Here is a 16,676-nt window from a genome sequence, read left to right on the forward strand (position 1 = left end):
GAATGAACTGTTGTGCCGTGGACTGCTGGGGGACAAAGTGCTGTGCCATAGACTGCTGGGGGACAAACTGCTGGGGATCCCTGGTACCCTGACTCGTTCCTCCTGACGACGGGGATGACGGGGCATGGGGACAGTCTCGCTTGAGATGACCTGTGGACTGGCAATTGTAGCAACGTCTAGGACCCTGACTCCAACGGCGAGCAGGTCGCTGCATGGCCTGTAAGAGTGCCTCAATCTGCTGCTGTTGCCGCTGCAGTTGTTCATCCTGCCTCTCAAGAAGTGCCTTCATGCCATGTGCCCCGTCTTCAGCCTTGACCTCCTGTACTGCTACTGCCTTCTGGGTTTTGACACGGCTGGTGCCAAGCCACTCGATGGCACGGTCTCTGGCATCGAAGAAACTCAGCTCTGGCGAATCAATATTCATGCGCCGCAGTTCTCTCCGTAGACCCTCATCATAAACTGCCTCGGCTAGCCTTCCCTTCAGCGTTTTATCTCTTGTAGCATTGAAGGAGACATCCAGGCGAGCCATGACATTAAACAATTCCATGAGCTCGAGGGAGAAACTCAGTAGATCTTCTCCTTGGCCTTGTCGGAAAGAGAAAAACTTTTGCTGGATCTGGGGAAGCGTCTCACCATCACCAAAGACTTTCAGCAATACACACTAGATTTCCTCTGGACTCTTTACGGTGTCACCTCTGCCAAGGATTTCTTGCCTAGCTCTGCCGGCAAGATGGTCGATGATAAACGCAGCACCGTCCTCCCCTCCGATCTGTCGTGCAGTCAACTGACCTTTGACATCACTGACCCACTCTTGGACAGAGGGATCACTCGGTTTCTCCGGCTTCCCCCTGAAGCGTTCCAGCCGTCTCCCTGCCGCTTCGTATATTTGCTTCGCTGGTGGGGTAGTGGAGCTGACGCCTGCTGTGGCTTTCTCACGCTCCTCCTTCTCCGCCTGAAGAGCTACCTTCATCGCCTCAAGCTCGGCCCGCAGTTGCTCCATTCCCTCCATTCTTGATAAATGTAGCAGCTCGTCTCGGGGTCAGTTGTCTGCCGTTAGTTTCGCCTCATCCTCGACTGGGGGTAGATGCAGTATTAGTACACCATCCTGTCTACGACGCCAAATGTGACACCGGAAAATGTGACACGACAAGGATGGTGTACATTACTGTGTCTGGTTCATTTAATGGTGAACTGCATCTTTTAAGTGAAGCAAAACCAAAACAAAACCCTGAAAAGATACAAAATAGAATTTCCATATAAATACAATGCTTTAGGAAATACCAATCCAGCAAAGTAAATTATAAAAAGAACAATAATGATCCTCAGAGATATAAAATCGAACTCGGTAACACAATTTGCTTCTAACTGTAAAGTCAAGTTAAATTCCAAAAATGAATTAATACAAGGCATGTGAATGCTTTAACTTGCACAGACAAAATAGGAAATAACTAAAGCAAATGTGCAATGACCTCTAAATATGACTATGGACTCAGCAAACCATAGACTTAAATCAGTCCACTCATCATTATAACCTAAGGATCCATAAAGAAACTAACTTAGGAAAAATGAATTAATATCGTAAAAAAGGACTATGGGGAAATAACATAACTAAATATTCTCCTAAACAAATATGCAGATGGCATGCTTAATCAAGTATAAAAAGAGAAATATGAGTGATACATGTATATGCTGCATCACATAAACGTAAGGACTAGTGTGCCAGTCTAATAAGACACTACTGGTATCTTAGGTCACACGCTCCAATAAACACTGGACAAAAGAAATCTATGCAGGGTAATAAACACTCTTGGCAAACTTCCTGCCTCCCTGTACTAAGGTATGGTGCCTTCCAAGAAACTGAGTGCACCTCATTATATATGCAGTAACTTGGGGGATTAAGGGTCTAAACAGTGGCTATACTACACTGCACTATGGACATCTACACAGGACAAAGGAACTATGAATTTATACACTAAAAATATAAATCTAAGTATATGTTCATAAAAAAAGTGGAAAATAGATGATGAGGAATATATAGTAAAATAAGGAAATCTATTCTTGAACTTTGTGTACTCAAGAAGTTAACTAAATGTGAACAAGAAATAAAGTGGATATACATGTAATCAAAGTAAGGGAAATCTAAATCCTTCAAATCCATGGAAATAGATTATATTTCTAAACACAGAAAGTCATCAAAAGGATGATATTTTCTCAATATGCAATAATAGATACAACAACACAGTGAATCTGGGCTTCCTAAAGACCATCAATGAATGAATCCACTTTAAATTCAGTAATCAGAGTAAAGTTTAAGAATACTCAAGCTAACTTCGGAATTAATCAAAAAGTGTTCACATAGTCTCAATAAAAAGAAACTTAGGAACTTTAGCAATAAGAACAACTATTAAAACAATATAAATGAATTCTTACCCCAGTCGAGTCATCCACAAAATCTTGAGGCATTAACTAAAGTACATATGTAGAAGGAAGCAGGACACTGTGTGTGGTGTTAAGAGGACCAGTGCTAGTGGTGGAATGACTCACTCAAGGATAAGTGTGAGCTTTACCTTAAGGGTCAAGCGAGGGCGCTGCGCAGGAGAAATATGTAAATGAGCTGTCACAAATAGTTTTACAATTCTTTTTAAATTTTATAAAATGTTTAACAATCTTGTAAGATTTAAAAAAATGTGTAAGATTTTGTATATAAGATTCTGTGACTATTCTTATAAGATTGTTATAAGATTCTTATAAGATTCTTATAAGAGTATTTTGTAGGCCGCGCCGGGATTCTTATAAGAATCTGATAAGAATCTTATAAGAATCTTATAAGATCTTACTAATTTGCATATAAAATACTTAAAAGAATCTGATAAGATTCTTATAAGATTCTTATAAGAAGGTTCTCAGATTCTTATAAGATTCTCACAACATTCTTATAAGATTCTTATAAGATTCTTATAAGAGTATTTCGTAGTTCAAGAAGCGCGACAAATTACACTCATTAAAAAGACGTAGTACACAGTGACGCATAAACATGCGTGCACACTGTAAATAGCACACATATGCGTGTACATGTTGCACATTTATATGTGTACAAGTGTACATGTACATGTGTAGAAGAAGTGGGTACATGTGTAGAAGAAGTGGATACATGCGATTTCGAACAGTTAGAAAATCTGAAATCAGAGGGGGGGGGGGGGGATCTACCCCCCCCAATATTTATATTTTGTAAAGACTGCCTTTTTTCATTCAAATGCCCTTTTTTTTTTTACGGGCTTAACCCCCCCCCCCCCCACCCAATAATTTGTAGAGTGCTCTTTTTTTTAACGAAGTGCCCTTTTGTTCTGAACAAGTACCCTTGTTAAAAAAAGAAGTGGTGCCCTTTTTTGTGGCATCTGCCCTTTTTGAGAATTTCACACGTGTATCTCCCTGAAAAGCACCATATACATGTATTGGCCCTTTATGTGCATAATCGTCGGTTTTGAACAGCGCCCCCTTTGACAGATGGTACCATACCCCTCCCCCCCCCCCACGCTTCTTTTTTTTTTTACGGAGGCCAAGTGTCCGGATAAAAAAAACCTGTCTACATTTCACCACGGATGTGCAAGTGCCCTTTTCAAAATTTTTTACCCCCCCCCAATAAAAATGATCGTGCTACGCCTCTGAGTCCGCTTAATGATTAATTAAGAATAGATCTCTCTGGCAGTTAAAGGGGAAAAACAATCAGATATGAGCACGAATTGAAGGCAATATTTACTGTCAAGATGTATTAATAAAACTTAATCTTATTTGAGTGAATTGAAGACAATTGGTGAGGGAAGTTAATAAATTAAAAGTTGTCAGGAGTAAAACAGAGTACAAATATACACCTACAGTAGACGACGCCAGAAAAGTTGTCTAGGTATAATGGCACTGAACCCTGATCACATACACGTAGAATGCTCAATACTTGTAAGCACTATCACCATTACAAATATTCAACTTGTGAGGATGAACTACAATATTTCACATCAGCTTAATATGACAGTGAGATAACATTACGACTCTTTTTGTCTTCCAATGATTTCAGTAAATCTCAATGTTCTAGTAATAGTCTAGGTTACATGCATCTCAAATAATAAAGGTATGGTATAGACTAGTATTTAATGGGCTATGGTATATCTGTAGTATACTAGTATTGAGCATGAGTTCTGAGCTTGTGAGCTTAATTATGAGTAAAATCTCAATTATGAGCTATGAGCTTAATGAGCAACACATCTCTGAGCACTGTGCAGACCCGCTCTCTCCACGTTTAGAATCAACTTCCTTACGAAGTCTATTCCAGCGAGAGAGAGGATGGCTAGCGCCATGCAGTACACCGAAGCACGTCGCGTAAGGTTAAAGCACTGGGCCTTCACTTGGCATAATACAACAATTTACAGACATTGTTTCGTAATTATTTTGACAGAAATATTCAAGTGTAATGACCATGATTATACACAAATATTAATTATGTTTGATATTTTGTATGGAGTTAAAACAACTACATGTACATCATTATGTAGTTGTTTTAACCTATTTCCCCCAAGCGCATGCACGGCATGGTCGCAGCATTGGAGACGCTGTAAACAGTAAACAATAGGCTTGTCTCAAGGCAGCATTTGAGTCTCGTGTTGAGTCGGATCGCCACAGTAATAATGTGCTGCGATTTTATAACTTACATTGTAAGTTATCCCGCGAGCGTGAGTGGAACACGGAGTAATGGAGTGCGTCTGTGTCCCACATACCACGAGGCCGAATATGTGGGACACAGACGCACTACATTTTCCGTGTTCCACGAGCGCGAGCGCGATAACGAATTTATCTTCAAGCAAACTTGACATGACGGATCCAGCTCTTTAGGAGCCGACCAAACCTACCAACTGGTCGGGTCCTCATGCATACTTTTGGAGCTTTTCTAAAGGAAGAGTGCATGTGTGCCCCAGGGGATTAAGATTGTTATCACCACTAATCCTATTATGAGTGTGATAAGAGATCCTGCCTGAACGATTCAGCTTACAATTTTGCAACTAAATACCTTGATATAAATTCATATAAATATCTTATTATTTACGTGTGTGAAATGTTATTTTGTTTTCTTTTTTGAACGGTTAAATTCCATAAAGTAATGACAGAGAACGATTATTACATACAGATGCACATACAGTGTATGTAAATGTACATGTACATGTACATGTCCATGTGGTCATATTGAAAGTAGTTCCAACACTCACCCAGCCAGCTGTGTTGTCCACAGGAGGTTGTTTATTTAAGTGATTAGGGGGATTATCTTGCTGGACATGGGTGAAGTGTGTTTACTCAAGGACTCCCCACTGGGGTTGAAAAGTATGTGTGAATCCATCTAGGTTTTCTAAAGGGCTGTTCACGTAATGACGCACTAAAAAGATTGAACACGGACGCTGTACACAAACCTTTCAGCAGTTATCCTATTACACGTGCGTGTTTGTACGGAATGGCGCACGCATCTTGGAATAGCGCAATACGTGGAGTGCGGTATGGACCGTGGCCGTGCTACATGGTATGTAGCATGGCTTGTTGCCATGGATCGACCAATCGGGATCGAGGATTCAAGTTTACTTGAAGATTTTTAATTTTGCAAACAAAGTAAACCATACTTCAATAGCCTATGTGAAAAGTAGATATCAAGGAATCCCTGGATTAATTTTCCTTCTATTAAATATGAAAGAATGTACACCACAACATGTGTAAGCAAGCTTCCAAACCGGAAATCAACTTACAAGACATTAAGCAGATCGTCAGATTGAAAAAAAATGCTATACATTTTCCACAGGTGATAGGGGCTAAAGATACACATACATGTACCCATAGTCGGTAATTGGGAAGAATTTCATACATAGACATCAAAAGTAATTGTTTTCTTTAGTGACATACATCATAAAAGCGATGAACATGTCCTGATAAATCAAATTTAGCAATTTTGAAACCGGAAGTGGCTTGTAATTTAAAACTGGTAAAAGATGTGAACTTGCTTTCAATGATGTATATGCTCTGGCTAAGTTGTTCTTTACAAATTTTTTTAAAGTTGACACCATAAATGTTAGAGCGCCCTCTAGTGACAGGTTGAAAAATGTTTAAAATTAATAATCAGTTGATGAGTGTGAAGAAGTTTGCTGAAATCATTGTTATGACAGATGTATAACCAGCTTCATGCTAACAACATGTTGGGGGGGGGGAAGATTGATATCACCAGACCGGAAGTTACAATGAAAATACCTTTATTAAACCCTTAAAAATTGTTGAAATATCAACCGCAAGAGATTTAATCCAGATGTTTGCTTCAAATTTCACAGTTAACATAGCTCTCAAGCTTTTTGGTAATGGCGTCACGATGACGTCATCAAGTATCAGATTACAAGCAACCAAAGGTTTGAAAATCAATATAAATCAATTCTGAGAGATCTGATTTTGCTTTTCAAGGGAGTTGATAGAACAATCCAGGATTTTCATTTTTGATATTACGTGCAAAATCATGTGACCCTTCCTTCCGGTTGAAACCAGAAGTGCATTGTAATTTGAACTGCAGGTCAGATTGGGTTGAAAAATATATGTACCTAGACCGGGATGTGTTATGGGTGAAAATTGAAGTGACGCCATCACATGACATGTGACGTCACATTAAATGTGCAGTTTTCTACGGCCCACATGTCTGCATTAATTTGTCCCTATCACTCTGCAATTTCCTACTGCACATATATCAGGGGTGTGAGTGACCATTGATACAAATAGCTGAAAAAAGGTGCAAAAAAGCTGAACTTTGGAAATCTCCTATACTTCTCCTAAATCTCCTATAGACTGTAAACAGCAAGTGAGGGAAAAAAGCTGAAATCCAAAACAAAAAACGCTGAAATCAGCTTTAAAGCTGAGATTGCACACCCCTGATATATGGATATGATTTGGTTGTAACTTGGTGTTTACTTAAACCGGGATGTGTTATAGATGAAAATTGATGAGAATGTTATCACATATTATGTGCCACCATTTATTATAAACAGAAAGAACTACACATCCATTGGATGGAACTTATATTTGAAACTTCACGTCACATGTCACAAAAAAAGTTGCTGAAACAGTGTTTGTCCACAAACATAAGTCTAGTTTAAATTTTTTTTGGGGGGGCGCCTTAGCCACAGTGTATCCACAATGCCTGTAAGCAGTGCAAAGTGTTTTGAAGGTTTTATTTTGAAAAGATATTATTTTGAAAAGGATGTGATGATTTGCTATGTACTTGAAATTCATTTGGAATCTTTGTGGTACTTTTCAGGAATGGAGGCATGTGGCCTCCATGAGACCAGTTACAACAGCATCATGAAGTGTGATGTGGATATTCGTAAAGATCTCTACGCTAATGTAGTGCTATCTGGTGGCTCTACGATGTACCCTGGCATTGCTGACAGGATGCAAAAGGAAATCACTGGCCTTGCTCCAAGCACCATGAAGATCAAAATTATTGCTCCTCCTGAAAGGAAATACTCTGTATGGATTGGTGGCTCTATTCTAGCATCACTTTCCACCTTCCAGCAGATGTGGATAAGTAAACAGGAGTATGATGAATCTGGCCCTGGCATTGTCCACCGAAAATGCTTCTAAAATGTTCAGACAAGATACCATTTTATTAGCTTTTGCATTAATACAGTGTTCCTATTCAAGTTTTTAACTGTTCATGTTTGTTATTTGGACAGAAACTTAAAGATGAGTATGAGGAAGCATATCTTGGAGAGTTAATCACTTCACTGGTTAAAAGAACGTCAACATTGAAAATTTCATGCAAGGGTTTATACCCTGTACAATGTATGTACTGTATTCACAAGTTAAATGGAAGTTGAAGTATTGAAACCACTATAAATGTTATCGTTGTTTAAAGTGTTATGAAGAGGAATTATTTGGAGCGCAAGAATAACATAAAATCCAGGTGTTTTAATGACTTTGTATTTGTCTCAGAAACCCCTCCCCATGTATAAATGAGCTCTTATTTGTATATGCTTGATAACTTCATTTTGGTCACTTAATGAACAGAAACCACAAGTTTTGAAAACTTTTCATATCTGAAGATTATTCATATTGCAATACATAATGCATTGATTACAAGTAATTTGTATGGTTCCTAATACAAACTTGGGCACTTAAAAACCTCATGCAGTATATAATGCTAATGACTGGTTCTCGGCTGGTTCATGCTCAGCACAAACATGATTTGATTCATATTTTAAGATTTGTAGTTGGAGATGAAACTTGTTTGATATTCCATATGATTTTGCAGTTAAACGTTCTTGGCAAATTCTTGACATGGTGCAAAAAATATTAAAACAGAAGCATCAGGAAATTAGGAATAGCAATTTTAATAAATGTGTTAATGAAACTGTTTTCTTGTGTACGACTCCAAAGCCATCTGTCTTTTTGTTTTGTTTTGTTTTGTGTTTGTTTTGTTAGCGATCATATTAACTTGCCTGCCAGCTCACTCACCCATGCTTGCAATACGTTTGCAAATGTTGCACATACCTTTCATGGGTGCAGGTCAGCTACTGACCTCGCGTTTTTTTTTAACAGGTACTGTTTACCCAAGACACAGCTTGCACTCAGTCAATGGACAAATGACTTTCAGCAGGTGAAATTTGCTATAAATTACAAGCCCCGAATTCAGTCCTTTTCATAAAATTATGACAAATGCACATGTTGTGTACTACATGTGCTACATTCAAAGGAGAATATTTCCAAAACACACTCTAGAGGTTTTCCTGTCCAATTTTACTGGGGGGGGGGGGGCTCACAATAATTTTTTTTTTCAATTTTTGTTTAGAAGTTTGAATTTTTTTCCAAAAAATGGACTATTTGACGTTGGTGGCGCCATTTACACCCCTATTATACTACTTGAAAACAGGCCACATATATAATCACCACGGTCAAATCATGGGTGCGCCACTGAATTAATGTTTTGCTTTGTTGGGGGGGTCCCATGTGGATACGGCATACTCTAAGAGCGGCCTCACTAAACTCAAATAGGCAGTTGCTTTCACTTGAAGCTATAGTCCATCATTTGCAGCCATCCAAAAAAGTAACTGGCGTATTATTGTTGAAAAACATACTTGGTTGAAAGATAGTGGACTAAACTCCCTTTGAAATTAATCTTTCTGGCAAGCTATCATTTTGAAGTAATCAACGAAAGAAGGCCTTTCCAACGGTGCGTCTTAAGACGCACCGTAGGAAAATTTAAATTAGTAGTTCGTTTTGTTATTCGGCGCAGCGCGCACAAGCATTGGCACGTCGCACAGGCGCGCGCGGTTGCTATAATTCGTCGGATCAGTGCGCGACATCGTGTATAGCTGCAATTCAAAACAATTCAAAACATGATTCAGCAACTTTTGATTTGAAATTGAGATCCTAGAATGCTGTTTTTCTCGGAATATACAGCTGAAGCTGAGCTGAAACTTCATCAGGTTAGTTGTTCAGTATCCTTCATTAGATTTTGAACACTTTTGTTGCTTCAAACGAACAAAATGCACAAATTACAAATGATGGACTATATCTTTAACTATTACAGCTCCACAAATTCCTGGAGATAATTCTGCATTCTTTGAGCTTTCTTGATTGTCTCTTGAATATTGGTGCTGCAACTGAGTGTATTTGATATGTGCACTCCAAGGTATGTTTGAAATGAAACGCTGTCCAAAACTGAGGTGGGTTTCTCTTGCCAGTAGTCATGGTACAACAATTGCTTGGATTAAAGTGATTACAATGCTCCTCTACGCTTGTGAATCGTGGACTGTCTCTCTACAGCAGTCATGCGAGACGGCTGAACAACTTCCACACAGTCTGCCTCCGCAAACTGATGAGGATCAGGTGGCGGGACAAGATCCCTGGGCCAGCCAGGCGTATGGATGACCAGAGGCTCCCAAAGCTACTGACTGATGGCAAGATGGCAAGTGTGAAGACCACCTTGAAGAGCTGGGGACAACATGCCTTAAAAACCACTGAAGTGAGTGAAACAGGATGGTAGTTTGCTGCACAAGTACAGCTCCCCATTTTTACCCATCAGCCAAGAGGCTCGAGCAGTATTGTCATCGCCTACGGCATTCGTTCGTCCATCCGTATTATGTCCATATGTCTGTCCAGGCAGCTTAATTTCCGGATAACTTGAGTTAGAAATGTTGTTTGGGATTGTAACTTCGATAGGGGGTTGCCCTTAGGAGTAAGCAAGTTGGGATTGGTTTTTAGGTCAAAAGGTCAAAGGTCAAGCTCATGGTGAGTTAAAGGTAAATGGTTTCCAGATGATAACTTGAGTTAGAAATGAGATTTTGGTGTCTAACTTTGGTAGGGGGTTGCACTTGGGTACAGGCAAGTTGGGATTGGGTATTTGGGGTCAAAAGGTCAAAGGTCACCGTGGTGAGTTAAAGGTAAATGGTTTCCGGATGATAACTGAGTTGGAAATGAGATTTTGGTGTCTAACTTCGGTAGGGGGTTGCCCATTGGTACAGGCATGTTGGGATTGGTTCTGGGGTCAAGGGTCAAAGGTCAAGGTCACCATGTTGAGTTAAAGGTTAATATAGGTTTTCCTGGACAATTTTCGGAAAATGTGTACACAAATTTGTAAAAGAAGCATTCGTTTTCGTGCGAAATAGAATGAACGTTCCAAATCTCTGATTCTATTTAACAAATGATAATTCTTTTTCCGTGAAGGTGCATTCGGTCTTAAAAAATCAGCGTACGATTTCCCGAATGTGCACTGCATTTAGTGTATTGACATTTCATTTAGCGCGAAATCGAAGGCACATCCGCAATCCTATTTTCCTTTTAATTTGTCATCAATCTTTTTCGCTAAATGTGCAGCCAATTTCCCTCGCAGTGTTATTTAACGTATGCCTTGTCAAGCTTTGGAATTCATTTATGTGTTAAAGTAACATTTGAGGAATGCTTGATTGAATGATTGAATTTTTGAATACTCATGATGATTGAGCTAAAACCAAGAGGTGTAGTCTTTTGAAACATACCAACTATTGTAATAATAAATCCTATATAAAAACCTAACCGTAAGAAAAATGTTCTTTTTCTGCTCAGCATTTGCCACAATCGCATCATATAGCCAAGAGTCTCAGTTCACATAGTCCTAAAATATCCAATAATGGCTGCAAGAGGGAAACACCGACGAATCTCGGACGTTGACCGAAATCGCCTCATCGATGCCTTTGAGGCTGACGACGCTATATCTGCAGGTAGCAGATACGCTGAGCATCAAGCACTCAACGGCCAGATCAATCGTTGGCGTATATCTTCGGGATGGTCGTCGTAACAAGCTGCCGAAAGGAGGACCCATAAACCAGACGGTTGACGACGACATGAGAGATGCCCTTCAAGGATATCTAGACGACAACCCCCTTCTAACTTTGCGTCAACTCTATACTCAACTGCGAGCTGATCTTCCCAATAAGCCCTTCGTGACCACTAGTACCATCACTAGAACTCTAAATGGTATGCTTATAACTCTTAAACTAGCGGAAGATGTTCCAGAACAGAGGAATGAGCCACACATATTAGATGCACGAGTCATATTTGGAAATTGGTTTCTTCAGGTTGGTGTCCTTGGCCACACTGTGTACATTGACGAGACTGGGTATAACATATGGACCCGTCGGTCTTATGGTTGCGCTCCTCGTAGAGAGCCAGCAAGGCGTGTCGTCCATGGCCAGAGAGGCAAGCAAGTCAACATCACGTTTGCCATTTCTGGTGAGGTTGGACTTGTGGCTCACAGAATATCATCAGAGACTGTGACGAGAGCGACTTTTGAGGATTTCTTAGCGATGACTGTACAAGAATGCGGTATGTTATTCCCGGCAGGCGAACGCATATATCTGATACATGACCACGCTCGTCCTCATATCTGAGCCCAACTACCCCCTGATGCCAGCAATTTCACCATCAAGCTGCTGCCCCCATACTCGCCATTCTTAAATCCTATGGAAATGGCGCACTCAGCTTTCAGGGCGGGAGTAAAGTGCACGCTGGGGTTTCCTGAATGGCAGGACAGATTTGGAGACCAAGACGCAAGAGTCCAAGCTGGTGTGAACCTGCAAGTCTGGAGATCCCTTCGTCTCCAGGAGGTGGCTGCACTCAACATTGGAGAGGTGACACCTGCGAAATGCACCGCCTGGTACAACCATTCTCAGACATATCTCCCTCGATGTCTTGGTAGACGGGTCATTGAAGGATAGACAATCGAACTGATAAAACGAGAGAGAACCTTAAGAAATACATAAAGAAATTAAAATACAATTAAGATAATGAACCAACAAAAAGTCCCCATGCAGATCCCATGTAACTGGCACGTGATGTGTCCCTTTACCGTTTCAATAATATGGCTACAGGATTATTTTTATTGATTTCATATTGGTCATATTTATATCATTTTCACATTTCATTTGCCTACATTTCACATAGGCCTTTGTGTATATAAGAACAAACACATTAATGATCAATAAGGCATACATTGATTAATTAATGAATCAAAGTTGTATCATGATTTGTATAGGCCTGTAAAATTTATTTAAATTGAATGCAGAAAATGCAAATTTAAATTGGAACAAATGAAAAAGAATGTTCAATTCAGCCCGTGTCACAATAGACAATCGATTTTCTGCGAATTGGATTGCACATTCGTAATAATCGGCAACGCATACGTCAAACCGAAAACCTAATCACGTATTTGTAATCCCTTAAATGAAACGTTATGCACATTCATTCATTTGATTGATGCAAAATGAAATTGAATGCTAGTTATTGCGAAAATGAAACTTGGCGCCAAATTGAATTTATGTTTTTCAAATTCAAACGCACATTTTCCGAAATTGTCCGGGAAAACCTATAGTTTCCGGATGATAACTTGACTTCTGGCCAAGGGGTTTCAACAGCAACGCTGTTATTTTAAATATTGATGCAATATTTGCTTCCTTCTGGTCTCGTGGTACTTCACCCATGTTGATTGAACATTTGAACAGGTCCTGTAGAGGCGAGGCTTTTCTATGCCACCAATTATTAAAATTTATGGTAATTTACCTTGTTGCCATATACTATAGGATATTTTCTTGAAAAAAATCAAGAAATTGAAGATTATTTTTCTGCCCAATTCGTTGGTTACAAATAAATCACTTTGTGGTCAATAAATCATTTGTTTCAGGGAAAGTCTTTGCATAAACAGGTCTATAATTGCAACAAGGCCGTGCCATGATGTACACAAAGGGATCCATTTAAAGTTAAAATTTATGTGTCTATGCCAATTGACCTATCGCGGTAGAATCGCGTCAATGCAGCTTGTGGAATATTGTCCAATTACAAAATATACAAAATGGTGGCGGAACGCACAAAATCTGAAACAAACCAAACTTAGTGTCTAAAATGCCATACGGTTGTCTAAGGGGCATGGCTAACTCGCAAACGGCGATAGGTCAATAGGCCGGAGTCAAATTTTAAATATTAGGTAAAACATCCAAAATCCAAGATTTGTGTGTTCGTTTTGTGATGAATTTAGGTCATTGGCATAACTTATAAGTAACGTTTAAGTAAAAAAAAATAATGATGTATACTAAAAAAAACTTAATGAAGACAAACTAACTGGATTAAAATCTTGAAGTAAAAATTAAACTGAATTCTGGGCTTTAGAGAAAAGAAATTAGGCAGTGTGACAGGTGTATTGCCTCTAAAAAATAATGCCCACAGATTGAAGCCTTAGGCCGGGGGAGGGGTTGTGGACCATGCCATTGAGATCATTTTTTTTAAAAGTAATAACAACGCGAGGTCTGTTCCATCGAAAGAATCATTTTGTCGGGACTCCAGTATGCTTTTCTGGAATAGGCCTAGTGCACGTCACTCTTGACAGTACAAGCAGATGTCTCAATGAATGTTTATATCGATCAGGACCTTCACAATTTAGCTGTTTAAATTACAAAATGTACTTATGAAAAAGTGTGTGGCGTACATGCAAAGCTCATGTACAAGACTACATCTGTTTCTCATCAACCTCATAGACATTTTTGTTTTAATTGTGATCAAAGTGTTTTGAAATGTTTTGTTTCATATTTTCATGCACTAACAAATGTACTGTTAAGCACACGACCCAAGCCCAGTACTTCAAATCTTCAAATCCATGCACAAATCATTTTCAAGCGCTCAATCAATAATCTTTTTCAACTGTTTTCCATCTGTGTATGATCAACATGATTTTTAGACATTCTTTTCTTGCAAATAATCGTATCTCATCTGTGGACTTATTGCGCCCTTTAGGCGGAAAATCATCCACTCTATCCGTAGTGCCTTGTATAAAATTATGACTTGAAACAGAAATATCCTCGTCAAAAGTAGAAGTTTGAGCCAAGTTACAAACATGTACTGCTCTTAATATAAACCTCACTGTAAACATTTATGTAAAAAGCAAAACTAAATTGTATGACACACGTAAAAACCTCCTTTTTAAAAAATGTTTCTGATGAAATGTCGTCTGCTGTACTTGCATGTGGTCATGAATCCTAAACACTAGCTTATACAGGCATGCAAATCGAAGCAAGTCACCAGGCGAATTGTTCGAGGACAAAATGTCCAAAATTTTAATCTAAAAAATGCTTGAAAAAAAAAAAAACACCCTTCCACTCCATAGAAACAATTAGATTTTTCACATGTTGTATGTGTATTTATTTGAAGTTATTTGACGCTTGAAAGGTTTCTATTGCAATTTCTTCTAGGTCTTAACTTAAATTGACCGGACTAGTAATGGTGCGGCCTTCGTCCTAAAAAGGCCTCTGTGTATATGCCCCCAGAGGGGGATCCAGGAATTTTTGCAGGTCTGTTTTGGGGTGTTTTTTTTTAACCCCCCCCCCCCTGGATCCGCGCCTGGCCCCTCTGGGGTGCTTGCTGTTCGTGCTGTTTGTCGTTGCACGTCCTGGGGCTGAGGAGCCTTAGTTGCATTTTAGGTACTTGTCCCGACGCAGTTGGCAGCTGATGGTTTCAGTCTCTGTTATGTCCTTAATGCTTATTCTTCATCATCAAGTCGACTCTCGTCGGGCTGCAACAAAGGCATGCCACACATCACGGTCTCCCATAGCCATCCTGATCTCGGCTACGGAGGCTAGTCCACGTAGGCTAGCGTCTGCCCACCTCGAGAGGCTACTCCATGAGTGGGTTCCCATAAGATGAGTTGGCTTGCAGCTATCTCTGGATTCCGAACGCAGTGACCAGCCAATTGCAGACGCGTAAGTCTGATAGTTGTAGAGATCCTTGGCAGGTTGCCATAGAGCACCTCATTCCTGACTTTGTCTCTCCAACTCGCGTCTAGAGCCATCCTCAGCATGCAAGTGTAACAGCCATCAAGTCGAGCCTCTTGCTTTGTAGTAAGGGTCCATGCCTCAGAGCCGTAGAGTAGGATGGACTCCATGGATGCACGGAATAGAGCTCGTTTTGAGTTTATCGGGCATCATAGACCTCCAGATCTTCTTGAGGTTTTGGCAAGCCTTCCAAGCCTGTGCCTTCCTCACTCGGATGTCCTTGTCTGTTGAGCTGATGTGGGAGCCCAGGTATATGAAGTCTACTCTCACAGCCAGGGTAGTGCTGTCGTAGGTATTGGTCTTTATTAGATCTTCACTAAACAACCACTCACGTCCGACGGGTACATCCCACACACAAAGTTAAGTGTGGGGGTCTTGAAGATCCAAATGGATAACTTCTTTGCAAGACTGGCAAATCTGGACAAACAAGGACGACATCATCCTGACAGCATCAGTGAGACGCGGCAAGACAGTAGCAACAGTTTACTGGTTTAGCATTCAAGCCACTTGACCCTGTATCTTGAATGAGCAGGACGATGGGGCCAAGGCTTTTAGGAGAAGTGTTTGTTGCTTCTGCATAGCCTAGCCCCATCAATGAACTGCAACTCCTTGCGCAGCTTCTCAAAAACTACCTTGATTTTGTGCACATTTTCTGGGAAGGGGTATTTGGTAGTAGTTTTGTCCAGATTGGTCATTTTTAGACGTCTGCGTAGTCTGTGATCCAAAATTTCAGCAATGTTCTTTTTGAATAGCTGGGCCTCTGGACTCATCTGCCTCAAAAAAGTCTTGCAATTCTGCAAGTTCAGCATGCAAAGATGCATCTTTGGCAGCGTCAGACCCGGCGGCGGAGGGAAGGTTTGATCCCAAGGCCGGTTGTTCTTCGTCACTATCGCCATGTTCATCTGCAAATTCCCCGTATTCGGAGCAGTAATCTTCGAAATCATCGGCGTATACAACTTCCTAAAGCACCCCGGTATCTCTTTGGAATTTAGCTTTTTCGGTGGAACCACTTTATCGCCGGGTCAATCTGAAAGTTTGTCAAGACGGGCGAGAATTTACCCCAACACGTCAAACGTGCTTGGTTGTTGGGCGCCATCTTGGCTGCTTCATTTGGGAGCTGGAGGCATGACCTTTGCCCTCGCCTTAAATGCAGGCTCTTTTTCAGGGCGCTTTTCAGCTATGGATTTATGTTTTCCTGTCGGTAAAACCCTCATCAGAACTCGTGGGTTTGTCAGATTTTTTAGTGCTAACAGGCCCTGATGAACTTTTGCCATGTCCTTTACTGGATCTGCCATCGCGGCAAAGTTTTCTGGTGCT

At 40.3% G+C, this 16,676-nt stretch overlaps 1 long non-coding RNA gene across 1 annotated transcript; it reads right to left on the reverse strand.

The window, feature by feature from the left end:
• Positions 1 to 1,158: 1,158 nt before the first annotated feature.
• Positions 1,159 to 2,648, reverse strand: LOC119734743. The gene is made up of 2 exons (XR_005272112.1): positions 2,431 to 2,648; positions 1,159 to 1,228 (listed from the first exon to the last, which is right to left on the reverse strand). It is a non-coding gene; the product is annotated as an uncharacterized LOC119734743 (long non-coding RNA).
• Positions 2,649 to 16,676: the final 14,028 nt, after the last annotated feature.

Source organism: Patiria miniata, unplaced genomic scaffold, assembly GCF_015706575.1.
Source record: "Patiria miniata isolate m_02_andy unplaced genomic scaffold, ASM1570657v1 HiC_scaffold_28, whole genome shotgun sequence".
Lineage (NCBI taxonomy): Eukaryota > Metazoa > Echinodermata > Asteroidea > Valvatida > Asterinidae > Patiria > Patiria miniata.